General features: G+C 42.2%; 1 long non-coding RNA gene across 1 annotated transcript; it reads left to right on the forward strand.

Annotated features, from left to right (window-relative positions):
* Positions 1 to 687: 687 nt before the first annotated feature.
* On the forward strand, positions 688 to 24,871 carry LOC139076417 (uncharacterized). The gene is made up of 2 exons (XR_011528019.1): positions 688 to 1,134; positions 24,606 to 24,871. It is a non-coding gene; the product is annotated as an uncharacterized lncRNA (long non-coding RNA).
* The last annotated feature ends 278 nt before the right edge of the window (positions 24,872 to 25,149 follow it).

Raw genomic sequence — 25,149 nt, forward strand, 5'->3', positions numbered from 1 at the left:
AGCTCCTGGTGGTTTGCGTCCTAGGGATTCTCCCGGATGGCTCCGTGGGGCCTAGCCCTTGAAAGAACATCACCCCTGTGTCCTGCCCCGCCTCTGGGGAAGGCTTGATGCAAGATTACCCGACTTGGTGGGGATGGGGGGGGAGGTGGCACAGAGGACCGTGAGAGGGGAAGCTGAGGGGACCACTGGCCGTGAGAAAGATGCGGGCAGGAGAGAGGGGCCGTGACCATCACGGTTATTTCAACAAATCGTGGGTGATATGAATGCCGGCAATGTAAAAAAGAAAAACAAGGATGGAGGTTAGTCCCATTTTCATGAACAAATTGCCATTGCAATACAACTATTATAATAACTACAAAAATATTTTGCTTGAATGATCAGTAGGATGGAAGGAAAGCTGCCCGTGAGGAGTGGCAGTGTGCCAGACACCAGAAGGGAGGAAGGAAGCGTTGCTCAGGCCATTGCTCTCCAGAAACGCCGGCGCCACCGCTGCTGAGAGCCCCGTGACCCCGACCTCGCGTGCCGAGGAAGGGAAGCCTTGGCCCTGGCGGGCGGGGCAGGAGCCGGCCTCGCGCACCCACAGCCAAGGGAAGCAGAACCGCGCGCCCGGAGGGCGGCCCCGGAGAGCGGCGTTGAGGCCTAACGTCCCTGGATTCCCTTCTCAGCGTTCGGAGCCCCCAGGTCCTCCTCCAGAAAATGAAAATAAGTGGAATATCCTCTTTCACGGGTCGTTTTAGAGATCAGAGATAAATGTCTAAAATCTAGTGATCACCCAACACGCGATACCCATCGTAGTCGTTATTAGCCGTTAAATCACCCCTCTGTACCTAAAGGAACTCATAAATGGTAAGATAGGCCCTCCTTTGGCATAGACACTGATAAAGAGGGACATTGCGTGAAAAACAAAACCCAGGCAGCGCGTGTTGCCTGCAGATGCTGAGAAGCAGGGCCATAGATGCCAGGAGGGGTGGGGGGCAGCCCTGGCCCCGCAGCGGCTGCCAACAGGTGCTCGGCGTCTACGACAACTCGCTCACAGCAACCGCCCCCACCCGGGGCCTCGCGTTACAACGGGGCAGGGAGTTCCCTGAAGCCCTGGGAAGATGGCCGAGTCGGGGCACAGGAGCAGAAATGGAGGTAAGAGAGTCCCTGGAGAAAGGGGCCCCGGGGGTCCGGTCAGCGCCACCGCAGGCTGGAGGAGAAGACTGGCAGGACCCGCGCTGAGAAGATGTGGACCTTCGCGGACGCCCGGGGCAGGGCGGCGTCGGGGCCAGCTTGCCGGGGGTGCTCACTCCCGGTCGCAGCGCTGGGTCGTCTGAGCGCAGGGACCACGGCCCTGACCCCTCTATTGGTTAGACAAGGCAGAGAAGGGCTGGAAAGCCAGCCGGAGGCTGTGGACGTGCGGGAGGAGTGTCAGCGATGCCGGGTGCAGGAGGGGTGTAGGGTGGTGGGGTGCCAGTCACCCCGCCCCTGCCTCCAGTTCAGGAGGCTGCTCCCACTGAGGTTCTTCCTGGGCTGTGCACCAGCCCTGCCAGGCCTCCTCTAGGAAAGACCCCTCCCCATAGCTCCCCACGCCAAGAAGGAGTCCAAGAAAATGGCCACAGCCTTCGGGGGGCCTGGGCCCTGCAGCGTCGCACGCAAGGCCATGACGAGGCCCCGGGGCTGATGCCACGTAAACTCCGTCTGAATTGGCCCCAGTAAAACCAACCCACCCTGGGACCCTCCCGCTGTGGCCAAGCCTGAGCACCCCGCTGGTCCCTGCTCTTCCTGAGGAGGATGCTGATTGGAGTTTGAGCTGTTTGAGGTGGTGGCTGAGAATTTAGAAAACAGCTTCTGCTGTCTTCCACTGCCGCTGCTTCTGCCAAGAATGGGGCAGTCCTGAGAGCCCACGGACCTCCGACAAACACGTGTATTTCCAGGCCAGTTTCCTAGTCTTAGGTGACAAAGTACAGACTGTAAGGAGAGCTAACACGCTCTGTGAGAGGCAGCGGTCATTGCCGGGGTCTTGTTCATTCCTTCGTTCTGCACCATTCCATGGCAGGAATTGCTGCCTGCTGTTCACCAAACCCGTTTCTTCTTGGGCACATAACTACATTATATCTGCCAGGCTTCCTTCTGGTTAGGTGTGGTCGTGTGGGCAGAACTGATGCACTCGCTCAGCCTGGCCCAAAAAACCTTCCTGTGGCCGGGCCTCTGTGCTTTTCCCCCTCAGCCAGCTGATGCGGAGGAGTATAAAACCACGTGTGGAAGATGAAGGAGCCACAAGACAGAGGGATCCTGGGGCCCCGAGTCACTGCCTGGAGGAGGGCTCTTCTCTGGTCTGGAACATCAGTTTTGGACTTCTTAAGTCAGAAATAAACTTCAACCACTTTTGAGCTATAGCATATTTTTGGGGTCAGTGCACAGACCCTTAGCGTTCTGGAGGAAGGCTGTGTCACCAGAGACACAGTTACCATTCGGAAACTCTCCTGCAATGCCCTCGTGGACACCGAGTGCCTGCACACACAATGTCAGATGACTGTAAGGTGGGAGCCGCCACTGCTATCGACAGACCCAGCAAACCAGGATGCTGGGCGGTCCCGCAGCACCACCTCCCATGGCACTGGCGCACTCAGACGTCTGGTTTCCCCACACCCCACAGCCTCACTGCTGAGGGACCCCAACTCAGAGGACCTCTCAGCTCAGCCCGGCAGTACGCCCGTTCTCGCTCATCCTTCTCCGCAGCTATTCCAGACTTGTGAGCACTGTTCTAGAACCATCTGCCCCCTCCCTTCCTTTCCTTCTCATCAAATGGCCCTGCATTCCACTACCCCTTGAAATAGAGAGGCATTTTCTCCTCTCCTCATTTCCCACTCGCTCCCTAACTTCCTACTATCTTTATCCCACCCCCAGCTCCATGAGAATGGCAACTGGTTTCGTGAACAGAGGCCCCAGAGTCCCCAGTTCCCACTTTTTAGTCCTCATCTTTCTTGACTCCTGTCTGCATTTGGTACTGTGGATTCTTCCTGCCCCCTTAGAACTCTTCTTTTTTGATGCTGCACTCCTCTGGTTTCCCTCCTACTCTCTCATTCTCCTTTGAGGACTCGCTTCCTCTGCCGCCACTTTAGATATTGGCAGGGACACCCTTGACCCTAAACCCCTAGGCACCGGCATTCCGAGGTGAGACCTTTGGCAACAACAGATTAGAACACTGAGCATTAGTGAAACTAAGAGAGATGTCTTGGCCAAGCTGATTAGGGTGGGGGGGCAGACTCAGTTTGGGACATTTGGTCTTTGAGGATTTTGAAGTCTAGGGCCCATTTCTTCTTAGCATTCTCTATATATCTCTTGGTCTTGGTGTGTTCTCGGCTTGGAAGTCTTCTAGGAATCCGAAAGGTGCCAGAGGAAGGCCCAGAGCAGTGGAACCGTGAAGCAAGGAGCCTGAGTGCTGTGGTTTTTAAGAGAAAGAGAGAAAAGATATTCATATTAACCTCTAGTTGTTCAGCCCAGCTTACTAGGGTACGAAAGAAGCAGAGATAAAGGGAAAATTCTAAGACCAGGAGGAGAAAACATTGGTCCTGTGGCCAGATCAGCCCAGCGCACTCTCCCTGCAGAATCTGAGTTTCGTAGACGGGTCCTGGAGACTGTTTTTCATGAGTCGTGATGGAGACCTATTGAAGTTGCAGATCTTTCACTTCTTTCACCTTTTGAGTATATTTATGCTTTTCTATTCATTTTGCCTCTCTACTCCTTGCTCTGTTTCTTATATTCATCAATTTATGAGAACAATATTTACTGAGCATCATCCACTGCAGGCACCAGCAAGCATGGAAGACACAGTGGTGAACAGGGCTGACATGGCCTCTGCCTCTCTTCCTCCTCTCACCAAGCTCCACTCCTGACTCCCTCTGGTTCCATTTCTACCCTCCTAACCACTCCATCACTCTCCCTCCCTAAGCCTACAATGTGCTTTTTATTCACTCATTCAGCAAATATATAATGAGTGTTCCTTGTGTGGCAAACACCATCTGGGGTCTGGAGTACAGAAGTGAACAAGACAGAGGACTCCCAGCTTCCAGAAGCTTCACATGCTAGTGACTCTGAAGGACCCAAACAGGCCAGATCTCGAAACATGCCCAGCACCAAATGCAGCTCATTCTATATTCTGATTAATCTGGAAAATAGAATGCATACATCTTCAGCTGAACCTGGTCCAGCTTTAGGAGACTGAAGAAGGCAAAAAGGAAGACCCTTTTGTGTTTGTGTGTGTGTGTGTGTGTGTGTGTATGAATTTCCTTTCTTGAGAGCCTATCAAGTTGCTAGACTGGTAGATGAGAACAAATACAGACATAATGTTTATGGATTTGGGAAGATATTTGACAGTATTTTATGGAGAGTATTTTTGGTCAAGATGAAGGAATTTGGGTTATGATAGTGATATAGGTAGGTGTATTAGCAGCTGTTTCTGTCATACTTAAAGACTATTGATTAAAAGATTGATATCTACCAAGAAAGAAAAATCTTTTGGCATTTGGCCATGGACCCAGTCCTTGATACTATTCTGATCCAAAGATGTCACATACCAGCAGGTGGCGAACAGCTGAATGTGACCACAGGCAGACCTCAAGAAGGATTACTATGCCACTTCTATTCAACATTGTACCTGAGGTTCTAGCCAGGCTAGGGCAACAGGCTAGCCAGTTCAACAAGAGAATGAAGGCAATGTAAATTGGAGAGGAAGAAGTAACACTATCTCTATGCACAGATGACATGGTCTTATATGTAGAAAATCCTAAAGAATCGACTAAAATATATCAGAACTAGTAAACAAGTTCAGCAAAGTTTCAGGATGCAAGATCAATTTGCAAAAATCAATTATATTTCCATATATTTGCAGTAAAAAATCCAAAAATGAAATGAACAACTCCATTTATAATAGCAACAAGAAGAATAAAATACTTAGGAATAAATTTAACAAAATAAGTACAAAACTTGTATTCTGAAAACTGTAAAACATTGTCGGAAAAAATTTAAGATCTATATATGTGGAAAGACATTCCATATTCATGGATCAGAAGACTTACTATTGTTAAGATGGGAATACTCCCCAAAGTGATCTATAGATTCAATGCAATTCTCATCAAAATTTCAGCTGGTTCTTTGCAGAAATTGACAAGCTGATTCAAAAATGTGTATAGAAATTCAAGAGATCCAGAATAGCCAAAATAATTTTGGAAAAGAAGAACAGAATTGGAGAACTCATATTTCCCTATTTCAAAACTTGTTACAAAGCTACAGTAGTTGAGATAGTGTGGTGCTGGCTAAAGATAGACATATAAGCCAGTGGAAAAGAAATGACAGTCCAGAAATACATCCTCACAATTACAGTCAATTGATTTTCATCGAGGGTGCAAAACAATTCAATGGGAGGGAAGAATAATCTTTTCAACAAATTGTCCTAGGATATCTGGGTGTCCACAGGCAAACGAATAAAGTTGGATCCCTACCTTACACCAAACACAAAAAAAATAACTCAAAAGGGATTAAAGACCTAAACGTAAGAGATAAAATGAGTGATATCAGCATCATGGCAGCAAAAGACATCCCTCCTTTCTGTCCCCTCTTTAACAACTAAAATTCGTTATCCATCCATGAACAAAAGTGGGAGATGCGAGATCAGGCACTAGACACCAAAGGTCCTGGGAAGAGTCTTGCCCACCTGTGCTTTGGATGATAGTCAGACTGACCTTGGGACAGGCTGTGGAACCAGAAGGAGCCTATAAACAAGCTTCAACCCCATTCAGCCACATTCTTGGTGCAACTGGAGAATTCTGACTTAGGCAGACAACCACAGCCTTTGCAGAAGTCCAGGTTTTACAGAGGAGATGTTCCAGCACTCCTTTAGTGCAAAACAGAGAAAAATGCAAGTTTGGACACATTGGAATGGGTAAGAGGAACTTTATCAGTATCACCTCTCACCACAAGGTAGCACAGCTGAGAGCTATAGGATGCCAGGGATGTCTCCTGTGGGGGAAAGAGAAAGGCAGTGAGTGACTGCCCAGCTTCCCAGCTATGGAAGATGCTGCTAAAGAAACCCATCTCTCTCCCAGAGTATTAAAGTGAAAGCACCAAGTGGAGAGGGGAGGAGATCAGGAAAGAGGCAGATAAGAATATCAGAGGGCATTGAAGGGACACAGTTCCTGCTAACTGCATTCTGGACTCCAGTAGGAAGCCTGCCTATCAGGCACTGGGAAAACCTCACCCAAGGATCCCCTCACCTAGTTCACTGGAATCCCCAACTCCCCAATGCCAAACTTACACCTCCCCGCACTCTGCAGCCAGCTCCTTGTGCACACTCCAGAGGGTGGCAGTGACAGTGAGCTAGAGTAGACAAGGAGTACACACAGGAATCAAACCAAGATCATCAAGCAAGGGGGAAACCACAATCTTGAGTTGTAGTGCCACCTTCTGGAAAACAAAACAGAGGTTTCCAGCAGCCAGGCTGGTGTGTTGTAAGATAGTGAGAGGACATACCATCTTAAGAATTCCGCCATGAGAGGGAGCAAGAAGCATGGAGCAGGTGTATCAAAACAAGGTGGGAAGAGGCCCTAGATATAAGCAGGACCAATGAAATGTGCCTTCCGCCTGAAGGCAGCTAGTAAAGACTGGAGGAGGAGTCTGCTACTTCAGATGAAAAATACAGCAATGCAAAACTCCAAGGAACGTGAAGAATCAAGGAAACTGGACATTAACAAAAGATCATCCTCCAGTAATCAAATCCAAAGACATGGAGATCTATAATTTACTGGATAAGAAGTTAAAAGTAGCTGTTTTGAGGAAACTCAATGAGCTACAAGAAAACACAGAAAGATAACTCAACAAAATCAGGAAAACAATACATGAACAACATGGGAAATTTAACAAAGAGATAGAAATAATAAAAAAGAACCAAACAGAAATTCTGGAGCTTAAGAATTCAGTGAATGAAATGAAAATTGCAACAGAGACCATCAATATCACAATAGACCAAACAGAAGATAGAATCAGTGCGTTAGAAGATAAGAACTTTGAAATAACGCAGTCAGAGGAGAACAAAGAAAAAAATAACAAAAAAGAGCAAAACAAGCCTAGGTAATCTAAGGGACACCATCAAAAGAACAAATATCAGAATTATTGGAGTTCCAAAAAGAGAAGAGAAGAAAGTTTATTGAAAAAATAATAGCTGAGAACTTCCTGAACCTGGGAAGAGACTTGGACATCCAAGGTAATGAACTTAATAGATCACCCCATTATTTCAATACAAAATGATCCTCTCCAAGACACATTATAATGAAACTTTCAAAAATCAAAGACAAAAAAAGAATCCTAAATCAGCAAGAGAAAAAAATATTTTAACCTACAAAGGAACCCCTATTAAACTATCAACAGATTTCTCAGCAGAAATGTTAGAAGCCATGAGAAAGTAGAATGATATATTCAAAGTGCTGAAAGAAAAAAATTGCCAGCCGAGAATATCTGGCAAAGTCATCCTTCAGAAATAAAGGAGAAATAAAATCTCTCCCATACAAACAAAAGCTGAGTGAGTTCATCACCACTAGAACTGCCTTACAAGAAATGCTGAAAGGAGTTCTTTAAGCTTAAATGAAGAGACACTAATTAGTAACATAAAAACATATGAAAATGTACAACACAATGGTAAAGATAAATATACAGTCAGATCTAGAGAACTGTAATTCTGTAATATGATGATGTGTTAGCTACTTAACTATAATATAAAAGTTAAAGGAAAAGAATATGAAAATAACTACAGCCACTATAATTTTTTTAACAAATACACAATATAAAAATAGGTAAATTGTGACATCAATAACATAAAAGGACAGGGAATAACAGTCTAGTGTTTTTGTATGCACTTGAAGTTAAGTTGCTACCGGCATAAAATAGACTGCTATATCTATAAGATGTCTTATGTGAGCTTCATGGTAACCACAAAGCAAAAACATATAATAAATTTATAGAAGATAAAGAGAAAGGAATCAAAGCATATCAGCAAGAAAAATCACCAATTCACAAAGGTAGGCTGCAAGAGAGGAGAAAAAGGAACAATGGAACTACAAAACAGCAAATTAATAAGATGGCATTAGTAAGTCCTTACATATCAATAATTACTCTTAATGTAAATGGGTTGAATTCTCCAATCAAAAGGCACAAAGTGGCTGGGTGGATTAAAAAACAAGACCTAACTATATGCTTTCTACAAGAGATTCACTTCAGCTTTAAGGACAAACCAGGCTCAAATGGAAGGGATGGAAAAAGATATTCCATGTGAGTAGAAACCAAAAGAAAGCAACGGTAGCTATACTTATATCAGACAAAATAGACTTTAAGCCAAAAAAAGTAACAAAAGACAAAGAAGGTCATTATATAATGAAAAAAGGATCACCTTATCAAGAAGATATAACCATTATAAATGTATGCACACCCAACATCAGAGCACCTAAATATATTAAGCAAATACTAATAATCTAAAGAGAGAAATAAACAACAACAATAATAGTGGGGGACTTTAATACCCCACTTTCAGCAATGGATAGATCATCCAGAGAGGAAATCAACATGGATACATTGGACTTGAACCATATTTGAACCTGACAGACATATATACAACATTCCATCCAATAGCAGCAGAATACACATTCTTCTCAAGTGCACACAGAACATTCTTCAGCCAGAAAACAAGTCTTAACAAATTTAATGAGATTGAGATTATAAAAATATCTTTTCCAACCACGATGGTATGAAATTAGAAATCAACAACAAGAACAAAGCTGGAAAATTTATAAAGATGGGGAAACTAAACAATACACTCCTGAACAACCAATAGGTTAAAGAAGAAATCAAAAGAGAAATAAAAAAATTCTCAAAACAAATGAAAAGGAAAATGCAGCACATCAAAACATATGGGATGCTGCAAAAACAGTTCTTAAAGGGAAGTTTATAACAATAAATGTGTATATTAAGAAAAAAGAAAGATCTCAAATAAACAACCTAACTTTACACTTAAAGGAAGTAGAAAAAGAAGAACAAACTAAGCCCAAAGTTACCAGAAGGAAGGAAATAACAAAGATCACAGCAGAAATAAATTAAGTAGAGACCAGGAAAAAAAAAAAAAAAAAAAAAAGCTTAACAAAACTAAGAGCTGCTTTTTTGAAAGGATAAGCAAAATTGATGAACCTTTAACCTAGACTAACAGAAAAAAAAGAGAGAGGACTCAAATAAATAAAATGCAAAAGGAAAGAGGAAACATTAAAAATGATACCACAGAAACACATAGGATTGTAAGAGTCTACTATGAACAATTATACATCAAGTTGGATAGCCTAGAAGAAATTGGATAAATTCCTAGAAACATACAACCTACCAAGACTGAATCATAAAGAAAGAGAAACTCTGAACAGACTAATAATGAGCAAGCAGATTAAATAAGTAATCAAAAATCTCCCAATATAGAAAATCCCAGGACCAGATGGTTTCACTGGCAATTCTACCAAACAGTTAAAGAAGAATTAACATCAATTCTTCCCAAGCTCTTTGAAAAAATGAAGAGGAAGGAACACGCCCAAACTCATTTTACAAGGCCAGCATTACCCTGCTAACAAATGTTAGCCTGATAAAAAGACTACAAGAAAAGAAAACCGTAGGCCAAACTCCCTGATGAATATAGATGCAAAAATTCTCAACAAAATGTTAGCAGACTGAATTCAACAGCACATTAAAAGGATCATACACATAGAGTGATGTCAGCATCATGGTTGAGTGAGCTCTTCTTTTAGACTCCCCACTAAGATACAATGAAAAGGATATTCATAAACCAACAGAGGACAATCACACAACACAATAGACATCTGAGAGACCCATGCAGCCATATGTCTGAAGGTGGAGGTGCTGGAACAGGAGGCAGTGGAAGAAGGTAAGGGGATCTCTTCTCCCTCCCTGGCAGCAACCTAGAATGTGGGATTGTGTGCAGCTCTGAAAAGAGAGTGGGGAGGGGTGGCTTTCTGTGGGAACACCTTTGCTCTCTGAATTGCCTCCCAGCCATGGGAAAGCTCCACACAGAGGAGACTAAGCTATTGCAGGGGTGTCTTCATCAAGTCAGCACCTCAGGAGGGTAGATAGTGATATCAGAGTGAGAACATCCCCGGGATCATGCATGTGAAAGAAAGCGTCCTTCTCCCACACCCAATGCACCAGCTTGACTGGTCAGCCAGAGCGACAGACCGCCACCCAAGCACATGCACATTCGTTAGTAAAGCAGCAGCTGTGAGTGGGCAATCAGAGATGGGCCCTGTCAGCATAGACTCCAAAGATGCCAGAGATCATGGTGGGCTCAGAATACACAGCTCCTGCCCCCACCCAGTAGCAGGAGGTGAAATCTGTGACCAGATACTATCAATATGCAAATGCACAAATCCACCCCATCAAATAATATGGGGAGGTATATTAATACTCCAGACCAGAAGGAAAATGGCAAGCACCCAGAATCAATACTGAAGGCACAGAAATTTACAATCTAAATGACAGAGAATTCAAAATGACTATTATTAAAAAACTCAACAAGATACAAGAAAATTCAGAAAGACAGTTGAATGAAATCAGGAATAAAATTAATGAACAGAGGCAATTATTCACAAAAGAGTTTGAAACTATAAAGAAAAACGAATCAGAAATGTTGGCAATGAAAAACACAATGAATGAGGTAAAGAAAAATCTGGAGTCCTTAAATAACAGAGCTGGTATTCTGGAAGGTAGAAATATAGACATGCTTCAGGTGGAGGAGGAAAGAGAACTAAGACTAAAAAGAAATAAAGAAGTTCTCCAAGAAATATCTGACTCAATTAGGAAATGCAACATAAGGATTATAGATATTCAAGAGGGAGAAGGGAGGGAGAAAGGAGCAGAGAGCTTGTTCAAAGAAATACTAGCTGAGAAATTCACAAACCTGGAAAAGGAGCTGGAATTACAAGTAAAAGAAGCTAGTTATCATTCCTAATTATATCAGTGTAAAAAGACTTTCTCCAATGCATATAGTACTAAAACTGAAAAAGTAAGTGAAAAAGAAAAAATATTAAATGCAGTGAAGCAGAAGAAAATAACATACAAAGGAACCCCTATCAAGACTTTCAGTGGATTTCTCAGCAGAATCCTTACAGTCTATGAGAGAGTGGAATGATATACTCAAAATACTGAAAGACTTTCAGCCAAGAATACTGTATATAACAAAAATATCCTTCAGAAATGATGGAGAAATAAAAGCTTTTCCAGATAAACAAAAGCTGAGGAAGTTCATCATCACAAGACCACCCCCCCCCCCCCGCCGCCAACAAGAAATGATCTAGAAGGCCCTTATACCTGAAAAAAAAGAAAAGAGAAAGTGTTTACAAAGCCTTGAGCAAGGAAATAAATAGGCAGACAAAATCAGAAAATTGCAGTTCTCTATCAGAACAGGCTAGCAAACACTAAATTCTAACATTAAAGATAAAGGGAAGGAAAACATAAAAAATAACCATAATCTCGGAAGTGACATCAGCGTCATGGCAGAGTGAGCTTTCCCAGGACTCTCTCCCCTCCAACATACAACAAAAAGGAGCAACCATATTCCAACAAAAAAATCCTAATAGCACAGGAATCCTTGGAGACCCACAGCAGCCAAATGATGGAGGGCGGAGAGGCTGGAGCCCCCTCAGAAGAGCTGGAAGAGGGTAAGAGAGAACTCCACTCCCTCCCCTAAAGACTGGGATTGCTGCTGCAGAAGGCTGCATGAGGGAAGGAGTGGGGGAGGGGTCGGGCATCCACAGGATCATCCAGAACTCCCTAGCGCACTTGCAGCCTAGAGAGAAGCCCTCTAACGGGGTGAAAGCTTTCCCGTGGGGTGACCTCATCAAGCCAAGACCCCAGGAGACCAGGTAGTGAGAGCTGATGGGGAAACCGGGGTCAGCAAGCAAGAGAAAGTGCCCCCCCCCAACCCATGCTGTGCCTCGCCATCTCGGCTGAAGTTGGAGGGCTCAGAATATGTGGCTCTCGATCCCCATCTAGTGGCAATAGGCTGTAACTGCAACTGAATAATATCACAATGGGTAGGACCCATAGTTCCAGCATCTGGCAATTCATCAAATCTCCAGACCAGAGGGGAAACAATAAATACCCAGAATTATGTCCTGAAGACTCAGAAATAAGTAAACTAAATGACAATGAATTCAGAATAGCTATCATCAAAAAACTCAATGAGGTAAAAGAAAACATAGAGAAATAATTCAATGAGTTCTGGAGCTACTTCACAAAAGAGATTGAAACTATAAAGAAGAATCGATCAGAAATACTAGAGATGAAAAATACAATGGAAGAGATAAAACGAAATATGGATTCCCTGAATGCTCGTGTGGACACCGTAGAGGAGCAAATCAGCATAATCGAAGATAGACATGTTAAATGGCTCCAGATAGAGGAGGAGAGAGAATTAAGACTAAAAAGAAATGAAGAAAATCTCCGAGAAATAGCTGACTCAATGAGGAAATGCAACATAAGAATTATAGGTACCCCAAAAGGTGAAGAGAAGGATAATGGAGCAGAAAGCCTGCTCAAAGAAATAATAACAGAGAACTTCCCAAATCTAGGGAATGAGAGAGAAATGTGTGTGGAGGAAGCTTCCAGATCTTGTAGATTTGTCGATGGAAAAAGACCTACTACAAAGCATATAGTAGTAAAGCTGGAAAAAATGAATGACAAAGAAAGACTACTCAGGGCAGCAAGGCAGAAGAAAATAACCTACAAAGGAACCCCTATCAGACTTTCAGTGGATTTCTCTGCAGAAACCTTACAAGCTAGGAGGAAATGGAATGCTATATTCAAAACTTTAAAAGATAAAAATCTTTGGCCAAGAATACTCTATCCAGCAAAAATATCCTTCAGATATGAGGGAGAAATTAAATCTTTCCCAGACAAACAAAAGCTAAGGGACTTCATAGCCATGAGACACCCCCCATAGAAGAAATCCTCAAGATGGCCCTCATACCTGAAAAAAGAAAAAAATGGAGAAAGGGGTCACAAAACACAGACTAAGGAGACAGACAGAATCAGAATAGAATAGCAAATATTCAACTATAGCATTAGGATAAAGGGAAGGAAAACACCAAAAACAAAGACAATCTTGTCACTTTAACCACAAACTCACAACACAAGTTTGAATGAGATATTAAAATAATAACTTAAAAAGGGAGGAGGAAAAGGATTGAATCAGTTTAGACTAAGGAAATAAGAGGTCACCAGACAATGGACTATGTTATGCACAAGACTCTGAATACAAACTTCAGGGTAGCCACTAAACTAAAAAGCACAACAGAGACACAAAAAATAAATAAGAAAAAAACTAAGAAACACAGCATAAGAAACTGCAGAAGTCAAGGAGTAGACCAAAACACACAGGACGAGAAACAAAGGAAATGCAGGAAAATGGGAAGACACGTAACAGAATGACAGCATTATGCCCTCATACATCAATAATCTCCCTCAATATAAACAGATTGAACTCTCCAATAAAAAGACACAGAATGGCAAGGTGGATTAAAGAACAAGATCCAACAATTTGCTGCCTCCAGGAAACACACCTCAGCTCCAACGAGAAATGTAGGCTCAGAGTGAAGGGGTGGAAGACGATACTCCAAGCTAATGGCAAACAAAAGAAAGCAAGTGTTGCAATACTTATATCAGACAAAGTAGATTTCAAGATAAGGCAGGTAAAGAGAGACAAAGAGGGGCAGTATATAATGATTAAAGAGACACTGCATCAAGAAGAAATAGCACTTATAAATATCTATGCACCCAACACAGGAGCACCAAAGTTCATAAAGCACCTATTAACAAACCTAAAAGAAGATATTAAAAATAACACAATAATAGTAGGGGACCTCAACACCCCACTCACATCATTGGACAGATCATCCAGACAGAAAATCAACAAGGAAACAGTGGAATTAAACAAAAAGCTAAAACAGTTGGACTTAATAGACATGTATAGAACACTCCATCTAAAAACAGCAGAATACACATTCTTCTCAAGTGCACACTGAACATTCTCAAGCATAGACCATATGTTGGGAAACAAGACAAGCCTCTGTACGTTTAAAAAAATTGAGATAATAACAAGCATCTTCTCTGATCATAATGCTATAACGCTAGAAATTAATTACAAGAAAAAAGCTGAGAAAGGCACAAAGATGTGGAGACTAAACAATATGCTATTGAACAAGCAATGGATCATTGAAGAAATTAAAGAAGAAATCAAAACATATCTGGAGGCAAATGAAAATGATAACATGCCATACCAACTCATATGGGATACAGCAAAAGCTGTATTAAGAGGAAAATTCATTGCAATACAGGCACACCTTAACAAACAAGAAAAATCCCAAATAAGCAATCTCAAATTACACCTAACTGAATTAGAGAAAGAAGAACAAATAAAGCCCAAAGTCAGCAGAAGGAGAGAAATAATAAAAATCAGAGCAGAAATAAATGCTATTGAAACAAAAAAGGCAGTAGGAAGGATCAATGAAACAAAGAGCTGATTCTTTGAGAAGATAAATAAAATTAACAAACCCCTAGCCAGACTTACAAAGAAAAAAAGAGAGAAAGCTCAAATAAACAAAATCAGAAATGAAAGAGGAGAAATAACAACAGACTCCACAGAAATATAACAGATTGTAAGAGAATACTGCGAAAAACTATATGCCAACAAAATGGATAACCTAAAGGAAATGGATAAATTCTTAGACTCTTACAATCTCCCAAAACTAAGTCAAGAAGAAGCAGACAATATGAACAGATTAATCACAAGGAATGAGATTGAAACAGCAATAGAAAGCATCCCAAAGAATAAAACCCCAGGATCAGATGGCTTTCCTTAGGAATTCTACCAAACTTTCAGAGAAGATTTAATACCTATACTTTTCAAGCTATTCAAAAAAATTAGGGAGGATGGAACAATTGCTAACACATTCTACAAGGCCAACATCACTCTGGTACCAAAGCCTGACCAGGACAGCACAAAGAAGGAGAACTACAGGCTAATACTGCTGATGAACATAGATGCAAAAATTATGAACAAAATTTTGGCAACTTGAATTCAGCAATACATCAAAAGAATCATACATCATGATCAAGGGGGATTCATACCAGGGACACAGGGATGGTTCAACATCTGCAAATCAATCAACGTGATACACCACATCAACAAATTGAGGAATAAAAACCACATGAGCATCTCAATAGATGCAGAGAAAGCATTTGACAAGATCGAACAGCCATTTATGATAGAAACTCTGAACAAAATGGGGATAGAAGAAAAGTACCTCAACATAATAAAGGCCATATATGACAAACCCACAGCCAACATCATACTCAATGGGCAAAAACTGAGCGCCATCCCCCTGAGAACAGGAACGAGACAAGGATGCCCTCTATCACCACTCTTATTTAACATAGTACTGGAGGTTTTGACCAGAGCAATTAGGCAAGAAAAAGAAATAAAGGGTATCCAAATTAACAATGAAGAAGTGAAACTCACTGTCTGCAGATGACATGATTCTATATACAGAAAACCCTAAAGAATCCATTGGAAAACTATTAGAAATAATCAACAACTATAGCAAAGTTTCAGGATACAAAATAAACTTACAAAAATCGGTTGCATTTCTATACTTTAATAATGAACTAACAGAAAAAGAACTCAAGAATACAATCCCATTTACAGTCGCAACAAAAAGAATAAAATACCTAGGAATAAATTTAACCAAGGAGGTGAAAGACCTATACAATGAAAAATGTAGTACATTCCTGAAAGAAATCGATGATGACATAAAGAAATGGAAAGGTATTCCATGCACATGGGTTGGAAAAATAAACACAGTTAAAATGTCCAGACTACCTAAAGCAATCTACAGATTCAATGCCAATGACATTCTTCATGGAAATAGAACAAAGAATCCTAAAATTCATATGGGGCAACAACAGACCCTGAATAGCTGAAGCAATCCTGAGAAAAAAGAACAAAGCTGGAGGTATCACACTCCCTGACTTCAAAATATACTACAAAGCTACAGTAATCAAAACAGCATGGTACTGGGACAAAAACAGACACACAGATCAATGGAACAGAATCGAGAGCCAAGAAATAAACCCACACATCTATGGACAATTAATTTTCTACAAGGGAGCCAAGACCATACAGTGGAGAAGGGAGAGTCTCTTCAACAAATAGAGTTGGGAAAACTGGACAGCCACATGCAAAAGAATGAAGGTAGACCATTACCTTACACCAGGCACAAAAGTCAACTCAAAATGGATTAAAGACTTGAATGTAAGACCTGAAACCATGAAAATTCTAGAAGAAAACATGGGCAGTAGGCTCTTTGAAATCAGTCTTAGCAGCTTGTTTTCAAGTACCAGTCTGACTGAGCAAGGGAAACAGTAGAAAAAATAAACAAACAGGACTACAGCAAACTAAAAACTTCTGAACAGCAAAGGAAACCATCAACAAAATGAAAAGACAACTGGGAGATATTTGCAAACTATATATCGATAAGGGGTTAATATCTAAAATATATTTAAAAACTCATACATCTCAACAATAAAAAAAACTAACAACCCAATTTAAACATGGGCAAAAGATCTGATTAGACATGTTTCCAAAGAAGATACACAGATGGCTGACCTGTACATGAAAAGATGTTCAACATCACTAATTATTAGGGAAATGCAAATGAAAACCAAAATGAGATATCACCTCAAGTCTGTCAGAATGGCTATAATTAACAAGACAGGAAATAACAAGTGTCAGAGAGGATGTGGAGAGAAGAGAACTCTCACATACTGCTGGTGGGAGTGCAAACTGGTGCAGCCACTATAGAAAACAGTATGGAGATTCTTCAAAGAATTAAGAATAGAACTACCATATGATACAGCTATTCCACTGCTTAGTATTTATCCAAAGAACATGAAAACATGAATGCATAAAGATATATGCACCCTTGTGTTTATTGCAGCATTATTCACAATAGCCAAGACTTGGAAACAACCTAGGTACCCACCAAGGGATGAATGGATCAAGAAGATGTAGTCAAGAAGTCAAATACCATGTGATCTCACTCATAAGTAGAAGATAAAAACAACAAACAAACACACAGAGACAGAGACTGGATTTGTGGTTACCAGAGGGGAAGGGGGGAAGGAAGAGGGTGAAAGGGGCAATTAGGCTCACGTGTGGTGATGGGCTGTAATTAGTCTTTGGGTGGTGAATGTGATGTAACCTACACAGAAATCGAAATATAATGGTGTACACCTGAAATTTATATAATGTTATAAACCAATGTTACCTCAATTAAAAAATAATAATAAAAATAGAACTAACATATAATCTAGTAATTCCGCTTCTGGGTATATATATCCAAAGGAAATGAAAACAGAATCTCGAAAAGATAGCTGCACTCCCAAGTTCACTGCAGCCTTATTCACAACAGCCAAGACATGGAAACAACACAAATGTCTGTCAACAGATGAACAGGTAAAGAAGTTGTGGTGTATATATACACACACACACAATGGAATATTACTCAGCCCTGATAAAGGACATTCTGCCATTTGTGACAACATGGATGGACCTTGAGGACATTATGCCAAGTGAGATAAGTCAGAGAGAAAAAGACAAATGCTGTATGATATCACTTACATGTGGAATCTAAAAAGCTGAAGTTGTAGAAACTAAGAGTAGAATGCTAGTTACCATGGGATGGGAGATGGGGAGATTGAGGAGATGTTGGTCAAAGTGTACAAACTTGCAGTTGGAAGATGAATAAGTCCTGGACATCTAATGCACAGCACTGTGATTATAGTCAACAATACTGGATTACCATAGTCCCCCCTTATCCACAGGGATACGTTCCAAGACCCCCAGTGGATGCCTGAAACCACGGATAGCACCGAACGCTGTACCGTGATGATTGATCTGATAATGAAGTCTGCTACTGACTAACAGCGGGTAGCATATACAGTGTGGATCCGCTGGACAAAGGGATGGTTCACGTCCCAGGCAGGACAGAGCAGGACGGTGGGAGATTTCAACAGCTACTCAGAACAGGGTGCAATTTAAAACGCACAAATTGTTTATTTGGGGAATTTTCCATTTAATACTTTTGGATGCAGCTGACCATGGGTAATTGAAACCTCAGAAAGCCAAACCACGGACAAGGGGGGCCTACTGTATATACTTCAAAGTTGCTAAAAGACTAGATCTTAAATATTCCTGCCACAAAATGAAATAATAATTATGTGATGTGACGGAGGTGTTAGCCAACGCGATAGTGGTAAATATATTGCAATATATGAATGTAACAAATCAAAAGAAAAGAGAGAGTAAAAACTATAAAACTCAGGAAAAAGCATATGAGTAAATCTTCATGACTTCAGATTTGGCAAAGTTTTCTTAGCTATAAGACCTAAAGTACAGTAACAGAAGAAAAAATGGGTAAGTTGAACTTCATCAAAATTAAACACTTTTGCACTTCAAAAGACACAATTAAGAAAGTGAAAAGACAACCCACTGAATGGGGAAAAAAAATTTGCAAATCTTGTATCTGATTAGAGAATTTTACCTAGAATATATAAAGAACTCTTACAACTCAATAACAAGAAGACAAATAAGCCAGTTTTAAATGGGCAGAGGATTTGAATATTGAGGATGGATATTTCTGCAAAGAAGATATATAAATGGCCAGCAAGCACATGAAAAGATGTTCAACATCCTTAGCCATTAAGAAAATGAGCATCAAAACCACAATGAGATACCACTTCACACCCACTAGGATGTTGTTATTGACAATGTGGAAAAATTGGAACCCTCATACACTGTGGGTGGGAATGCAAAATGGTGCAACCACTTTGGAAAACAGTCTGATGACTCTTCAAAATATTAAACATAAAGTTACTATTTGATCCAGCAATTTCACTCCAAGGTATACACAACAATAGAAATGAAAACATATGTTCACACAAAAATGTGTACACAAGTATTCCTGGCAGCGTTATTCATAGTAGCCAAAAACTGAAGGGAAAAAACCCTACTGGCTATCAACTAATGTATGGATAAATAAAAAGTGGTATATCCATACCATGAAATACTCTTCAGCAATAAAGAGGAATGAAGTATCAATAGATGTTAAAACATGGATGAAACTTGAAAACTTTGTAAGTGAAAGAAATTATTCACAGAAGACCACATAATTTTATGATTGTGTTTATATTAAATGCCCAGAATAAACAAATCCATAGGGACAAAAAGTAAAGTAGTGCAGTACAAACTTCCGGTCACAAAATAAATAAGTCTCGGGGATGCGACGTGCAGCCTAGTTAACAATACTATATCGTATATTTGGAAGTTGCTAAGAGAGTAGATCTTAAAAGTTCTCATCACAAGAAAACAATTTGTAACTGTGTATGGTGATGGATGTTATCTAGACTTATTGTGGTGATCATTTTGTGTATACAAATATCAAATCATTATATTGTTCACCTGAAACTAATAAAAAGTTATATGTCAATTATATCTCAACTACAAAAATAAATAAGTGGGATTCATATGCAACCATATTTTTAAAATTTAAAAAAAATAAAATAGAAAGTAGATGAGTGGTTGGGGCAGGGCCTCAGAGAGATGGGAAGTTTGGAGGGAAATGGCCAAAGGGCATGGATTTGTTTTTGGAGTGATGAGAATGCTCTGAAATTGACTATGGCGATGATTACACAACTCTGTGAATATACAAAAAAGATCACTGAATTGTACCTTTAAATATGTGAATTGTATGGTGTATGAATTATATTTCAATAAAGTGGTTGTGAAGAAAAAGGAGGAGGAGAAGGGGAGGGAAGCAGGAGAGAGAGAGGAAGATTCCTGCCCATTCCAGACCTTCTAAAACTAAAGACAATTAGGGTACGCCCCGGGCTCAGATTTTTCTTCCCTGACCTTGTGGGTAGAGGGGGAGCATGGTTGCTGGTATAATTCGCCTCCCACCAGCGCCCCAGGGGCTCCAGCCACACTTGCCCTCTGGGTAGTAGCGTCTGGGAATGGCAAAGGGAACAAGGACGGTAATGCCATTGCCTCTGTCACTCAGGGGGCATGATGCTACTTTGGGCTCCAATAGTATGAATTACTTTTGATAGAACATGAGTTTTATCTCCCCTTGACCAGAGATGGATCTAAGACAGTTCTGTGGACAGAAATTCTTAATCCTAGCTTCAGGACTACGTTACTATAGGTATAAACAGCCACATTTCCATTTCCCACGAGATGGCAGTGTTGTCACACTCAAATTCTGTCACACGGCCCCGTTCTCCCTCAGTAAGAACAGGAGACATCAACGAAATGGATCCAACAAAATGGATTTTTCTGGCCTCTGAAATCACATAGGCCTGAGTTTTACTTGAATAAATGATTATAAAATAACTATTAAACTGTTAATTAAAAGGGAAAGAATTACGATTATTTAAAATTAAACAACTCTTCTTTATTAAACCTCCTTACTAAAAATGTATTGTGGAAAAAATATTCCTTTCAAGCAGGAAAGTAAAGATTTCATTTGATATTGTTTTTAGCCCACATTGACCCCACGCAAATTGGAGCTACCCTGTGTCCCTTGACACCTTCTCTTCCTGAAGTGGAAGGATCCCTCAATGAGCTCGTTTAGCCCAGGGCTAAACAGCAAAGTTGCTGAGAGGCGGGGGCTCTGGGGCCCACAGATCCGCACTTGAATTCTGGCCCCGCCACCTGCTAGCTGAGCGATTTTCACCTCTGCATGCTTGATTTTTTCATCTGTAGGAAAGAGAATAGTTCTTCCCTCACTGAGTGTTGTGGGGAGTAAAGGAGTACTTAGAACAGTGCCTGGCAGATAGTACGCGCTCAATGAATGATAGTCATTTACTCAATGGTTGTCAGCTCTGGGTGCTCACTGGCACCCCCTGGGGAACTTTTTAAGTCATTAATCCCCAACGCAAATCAAAACCACAATGAGATATCGCCTCACATCCATTAGCATGGTTGTTATCAAACAACAAACAGAAAATAGCGAGTGCTGCCAAGAAATGCAGAGAAACTGGAACCCTTATGCGTTGTTAGTGGGAACGTGAGACGATACAGCTGCTATGGAAAACAGTGTGGCAGGTCCTGCTAAGAAAAACAGGGAATTACCGTATGATCCAGCAATTCCACTTCTAGGTATATATGCCCAAGAATTGAAAACAAGGACTCAAAGAGAGATTTGTACACCTATCTTCACAGCAGAATTGTTCACAATAGCCAAAAGATGGAAACAATCCCAATATCCAGTGACAGATAAATGGATAAACAAATGTGGTATATACACATAATTAAATATTATTCAGCCTTAAAATGGAAGGAAATTCTGACCCATGCTGCAACATTGGATGAACCGTGAAGACATTATGCTACGTGAAATAAGCCAGACACTAAAGGGCAAATATTGTACGATTCCACTCATATGAGGCACTTAGAGTCAAATTCATAGAGATGGAAGGAACGGTGGTTGTCAGGGTCTGGGGGCAAGAAGGAGTGTGCAACTGTTGTTTAATGAGACAGAGATTCAGCTTTGCAAGATCAGAAGAATTCAAGAGATGCATAGTGGTGATGTCTGTACCACAGTGAGAATGTACTTAATGCCATGGAACTACACACTTAAAAGTGGTTAAAAGGGGGCCTGCCATGGCAAAGCGGATAAGTTCACTCACTCTGCTGTGGTGGCCAAGGGGTCACCAGTTCGGATCCCGGCGCTGCTCATCAAGCCATGCTGTGATGGTGTCCTACATAGGAAATGGGGGAAGATGGGCGAAGATGTCGGCTCAGTGATAATCTTCTTCAGCAAAAATAAGAGGATTGGTGGCTGGTGTTAGCTCAGGGCTAATCTCCCTAAAAAAAAAAACGTTAAAATGTAAATTTAGTGTTATGTATATTTCACCACAATTTTTTAAAGTCTTTCTCTTTTCGAAAACATTTTAAAGAGAAATTACCAGAACAACAGAAATCCCAGTTTCTGGGGTATAGTCTAGGCATCAATATCTTATAAAAACTGCCCTGGGAATTCGAAAAGTCCTCGAGTGGGTGGGTCATTCGGTCATTCGGAGAAGAAGCCGGGAAGGGAAAGCAGCGGAGAGAATCTCAGGATGCTGGGACTCTCAGGGCGACTCCTTTCTGCCCTCTGCCGGCCCAGCTCGGACTCCGAACCCTCCAGCCTCCCCGTGCTCAGCCGCTAGGATCCGGGAGGCTGAGGGGTGCTCTGGGTGAGTACAGGAGTCACCAGAATTCAAAGCTGGGTAGTGGCTTTGGGACCACCGTGTGATGACAGCTTCCATTAGGACTGAAATCTGGAAATAAGCCCATTCGTAGGCCCCGACTGCCCCACGGCAAGTACTACCCTGAATAAAAGCCAGCAGTGACCTTCTGAGGGGCACTCCAGCCTCGAGAGTATGTATTTCAACCGAGAGCTTTCATCCATCCAGCATGCCTGTCTGAGCTGGCCTGGGCCCCCCATGGACATGACGCCCCTCCCAGGGCTCACCCTCTTGGTGTCTAAGCCCCAGAACCATAAACTGACCTAGTGGCCTCCTGGGACCCTGAAGAAGAGAGCTTAGCCTTGGGTCAGGGTGCCATTTCCCAGCTAGGACTGCAGTTGCCCCGAGCAAGGCCCAAGGGGCGCGGCGCTGTGGGAGGAACCTTTCTCTTCTTCCGAGCTGCCCCTCTGGGCGAGGTGGGCTGAGCATGGGGACTGCAGAAGTGGCCTGCAGGGTGGTGGAACGAGTGGACAGACTCGAAAGAAATGCCGATAATTTAAGGGTGAGAGGGCTATGGAAGGGCCATCCTGGGAGCTGGGAGGGAGGCCCGACCCCCACCTCTTGCCCCCAGGGGTCTCTGCCCAGCCTGCCCTTCCTCCTGCCGCACCAGCCAGGTCAGACATGAAGCTGGTACGCAGAGTTGAAAGTGTCCCCCAGATCCACTATGCTGTACACGCGCAAACACGAGCATACCCACACACACTCACTCTCCCATGTGTAAACAGGCGCATATATGCACAGACGCAGACGCACAACACCATCGGGCAGCTACATTATTAAAATGTGCATTGACAACATACTAAGGGGGAGTGGGGGCAGCCCCTGTGAAACTGTTCAAAACTCACTCTGATTAACTGCCCTGTTTTCCTTTTGGAACAACAAGGATGTCACAACTCCACAGAAACACCCCAAACAGGAGCCAGCGGAGTCGGGGGACGCCTGTACCAAATGCCCTGTCGGGATCCGTCCAGGCCCAGGCTATTACTAGTGTGTAAACACCGAGGGCTAGAATCACCAGGAGGCAGAGGAGAAGAGAACCAATTAGATAAACCTTCGTGCTTACAGCCCCATTAGTTAATTAAATGATCACTTTACTGTGCCCAAAGCGAGCCATAAGACTAATCCACGTGTGACCGGCTTTATGGGGGCTGTGGGCTCTTTACAAGCTTCCTCTGCTCGCAAGTGTCAAATTGGAGCTGTGTTGATAGATAAAAGAAAAATCGAGCTGCTGTGATGGCAGCCTTTCCCTTCGATATCTTTATACTGTGCTATAAAAGCCTATTATACTTAATTTAAAGAGTGAAAATTGTTGACATCTCTTTCAATTGCTAATCTTTAGGAAACAATGAGTGGAATATTATTTGAAATGAATAACTACTCAGTTTATTGGAGAGTAGTAAAAATCTAATAGTTGGCAAAACAATATGGTGTTTACTCTTCAAGATAGTCGGGTTTATTAGCTTAAGCACCAAGCGGCGAGAGAGTCAGCTCAGCCCTTGTCTTCCCGGGGTTTACTCAGCTTGTGGCACCTGAGGTTTTGTTTGTTGTTGTTGTTGTTACCTTTTTCTTTTTTTTCTTTCTTTCTCCCCTCCCTCCCACTCCAAAAAGGATCAAAGGCAACACTTTTAAAGAACTTATTCTCGAATGTGGCGTATATTGATTTAACTGAAAAATATCCTTCAAGGGAAAAGAATGTTTGTCGGACGCTAAATTCTTAGAAGTCATAATTTCCCAAAGTGAGAGATTTCAGGTCTGGAAGCTAAAGTTCAGACGCTTGACCAGGTCTGGGAGCAAGTCTGATGGGTTTGTGTGTCCAGGCAGCCCATGTGCACGCACGCACACACACAAACAGACACAAATACACACACATTCTCACACGCACACCTACGGCAGGATTGGGAGAACCGAGGCTGGCTCAGGGCCCTGTGCTACCTTGTCACCACACTTAGCAGCCACGTCCTCTGCTTGTCTGCTCCACTCGCCCGGGAGCTCCGGGAGGCAAGGACTGGGTCTCGTTCAGCTGCGTCCTGGCAGCCTGCGAGTGCTTGGAAGACAGGCATTTCATAAACACTTGTGGAACGAGGTGGTAAATGAGTCGACCTCGAACCAGAGAAATCATTTTTATTATAACATTTTGAGAACAGACTTTTTGTGCTAATGGCACCTGATTCTTTCTTCTTTAGGCCTCAGCTTGGTTCCCACCCCAGGAGTCCTCTGTGCGTCTTCTTCAGGGAGGACCTCTGTGCGGCGGTGGGAAGTTCACACCTGTCTGTCTATTTCTACAGAACTGTTTTCATTGTCGTGTGCTTATTTATAGCTAAACCCTCAAATGTCCAAATCAGGGTGAACAGCTGGGCGGTTCATTCACTAGAACCTGACCATGCTTTTGTCAACTGCGATTGCTCGTCTGTTTACAGAAATAAAGCTCTTTCGCCTTCATCAGCCCTCAGTAAATGATGATGTGTGATTTCTTTCACTTTGGGGCCTTCGGCTCCTGGTTTTCACACCACAGGGTCAGGGATCAAGGCCTAGGCCCATAGTTCCCCACCGTGACCATATAAATTTGCCTGCACAGCAGCCCTGGGGAAGGGCCCCAGGAAACCACATTTTTAACAAGCGCACTGCGAAACTGCAAGTGCTCAAAATGACTTCATCCTAACAGAGACCACTTTTCTCCAGCAACACCATAAGCGGAAGCAGAATTTATGAGTATGCTGTTAAGCTCCA

The sequence above is a fragment of the Equus przewalskii genome, chromosome 16, assembly GCF_037783145.1.
Source record: "Equus przewalskii isolate Varuska chromosome 16, EquPr2, whole genome shotgun sequence".
Lineage (NCBI taxonomy): Eukaryota > Metazoa > Chordata > Mammalia > Perissodactyla > Equidae > Equus > Equus przewalskii.